Below are 2,488 nucleotides of genomic sequence, written 5' to 3'. Positions count from 1 at the left end.
CCATTTCACTTAAACATGTGAGCCTATAGCTAACCTTCCACATTTAAACTGTGTGTTTTCCCAGCTAATTTATGCTATGACTTTTAGACACATGCTCGCTTGTTGTGTATTTGTTTTACAGTTTCTTCTGGATGTCTGGGAGTTGAAAAACAAGAAACCAAACTGTTCCTAACTCCTTGGTTGTCTGACTATATCACTTAGTATTCCATCCACGCAGGCAGCTCATCTTCCTTGTTTGGGAAGTATAAATCCCGTGGGAAGTCAGCTGAAGAACATTTTACGCATCGCTCATCCTATTATGAGCTCAGTGCTCTTCCATCTTTCTACAAGGTAAGAGATTTATTGTGAGTTGACTGCCAGATGTAGAAAATGTGGTATGCTAATGGATCTCACTTTCAACATGTATATTTTTGGAAGCTATAGTGGAGAGTATGGAAATTGTTTTATAAGCAAAAGAGCAATAGAACAATTTAAGTTACCCACACATGCTCATGCTCATCTGTCCCCAGGTAGTACCTGTACATTCCATCCTGGGGCCCACCTTTTATAGAATTGTCCTCCTCGTGTGAAGTGAGGTGGTAAATTGGTTATTTTTATAATGAATTTGAACTGAGTCAATGATTAATGAGGATAATTCAGGCTTAAAAGTAGGAAATAGGCACATTACAACTTTACATTGTCTAGGGACACCTGAGTTATACTCATTTGTACAATCAGAAATTGATTACAAGAAAGTTAAAATCTGAATGATAGCAAGTTCATGGTAATGAATGCGATGAACTTTGGTACTGATTCTTTAAAATTTGACCAATAGAAAATCTTATTCTTTTTTTCTTAGCCTGAACTTTCAGATTGTCTGAAACACTAAACATTGTTTACAATCTCTACTTGAACTTTGGATCACCAAGCTAATATCCTGACTCTGGTTGTGCCCCAAGTCACTGTTCTATTTTTTTTTTTTAAATAGAAAGATGCAGCATTATTAGTGAAATAATAAGAAAGTGAACGTTTTTGGATTTCCCATCTGACGAGGTAAGAGTTTTTATTAAGTATATTGAGATTGTATTAGATTCTACCCCTGTCCCATTCTTATGAAACTTTACATTTATTAGTTCGGTGGAGAGATGTATATATGTATATTCCATATGTACTGTCTAAAATGACCTTTTTGAAATGTTTAAAATAAGGATACTTATGACTACATTTCTACATAAAACAAATTATTTTTGTTCTTTTATTCATTTTTTTCAGCTTGGAAAGCTATAATTCAATATCATGCAATGTATGTAAATAGAATGTAAATGATATGCATTATAATTCTTATGGGGGAAGGGCATGCTATTTGCTAATCCTTGCTGAGGGTTAGCATCTGGTGTGTAAATTCTTAAATGTGAGCCAACCAAAGATGACAGCATACTTTCAAGTGCACTGAATTTAAAATACAAAATAAAAAATTTGTGATAAATAGCAACCTGTGGTTACTCTTGCAATAATACAATGCTTCCATGAGAAGAATAGAAAGTAAAAAAGCCAAGGGTGGGATGGTCAGGAGCTAGACACATGTGGTTCCAGGTACCTGTGGACACAATTCAGGATGCTCCCAAGTCTATCCCTCTTCGTTCAATCTACATACTGTATCACTCAAAATGAAAGGACTCTTTTTCATTGTCTATCAAGAATATTAAACTGCAATCTCCCATAATATGTTAAATATATATTATCTATATCTGAGCCAAATGAAGTAGTCATTTTCCTTCTACATTAACCATATCTTATGGGTTTTCCTAAAAGTTTGATTTGCGTATTGGGAATTTCTTGGGGGAAATGGCAGGTCAATGAGTTAGGATTATCTTCAGGGTGCAGACTGTCTGGGATGGCACCGTCACCAGACCCAGTGTCTCTGACTCAGCAACACTTGCTTTGCTTGCCTCTCGTCATCCTTCGGGTTCTTTTTGTATCCATCTCTCTTCTGCCTCCTTTGACTCCTCTATTGTGTTCCACTTGGCAGCTGAAGGACAGAAATAAGACTGCCTGACTACATTTCCCCAGTGCCACCAACTGGGAGATAAGCTGACTAACTTTTTGAAAGCCCAGCCCATTTCATTCACAGCAGGATGGCAGGTAAAAGCATTTCTGGATTAAAATACACACTTTGTTTCTTCAGGTTTAGGGGCTAAGTTTTCTGGTTTGCCAGTTGGGGGGAGAAATGAAAGTGGGTTGGGAATAAAATGCCTGGGGTATTTAATCAAATGCCCAGCAACTCCTGATTATAGGATATAGAAATTTCACTTTTGATGATTACTGTGGTGGATTTTGTTAACTCAAATCAGTGCCACCTTCTACACAGCACAGGATCGGACTATATCCCACTACTACCTAAGTAGGGCATGTTGGAAGAATTCCAAACCTTTTATAATAACTCCAAAGTGGTTTGAAACTAAATATACAAAGTAAAACTTCTCATTACACACACACACACACACACACA

At 36.8% G+C, this 2,488-nt stretch overlaps 1 long non-coding RNA gene across 1 annotated transcript in view; it reads left to right on the top strand.

The window, feature by feature from the left end:
- Window positions 1-280: 280 nt before the first annotated feature.
- Window positions 281-2,488, top strand: part of LOC103733255 — a 34,170-nt gene continuing 31,962 nt past the window's right edge. The window contains exons 1-3 of the long non-coding RNA XR_607227.1: window positions 281-330; window positions 968-1,032; window positions 2,009-2,121. This is a non-coding gene — a long non-coding RNA (uncharacterized LOC103733255). The remainder of the gene's footprint in view (window positions 331-967; window positions 1,033-2,008; window positions 2,122-2,488) is intronic.

This window comes from Nannospalax galili, unplaced genomic scaffold, assembly GCF_000622305.1.
Source record: "Nannospalax galili isolate Female #2095 unplaced genomic scaffold, S.galili_v1.0 scaffold734, whole genome shotgun sequence".
NCBI classification, from domain to species: Eukaryota; Metazoa; Chordata; class Mammalia; order Rodentia; family Spalacidae; genus Nannospalax; species Nannospalax galili.
Note: the sequence above shows the minus strand (reverse complement) of the source record. Positions and strands in the feature narration are given on the sequence as shown.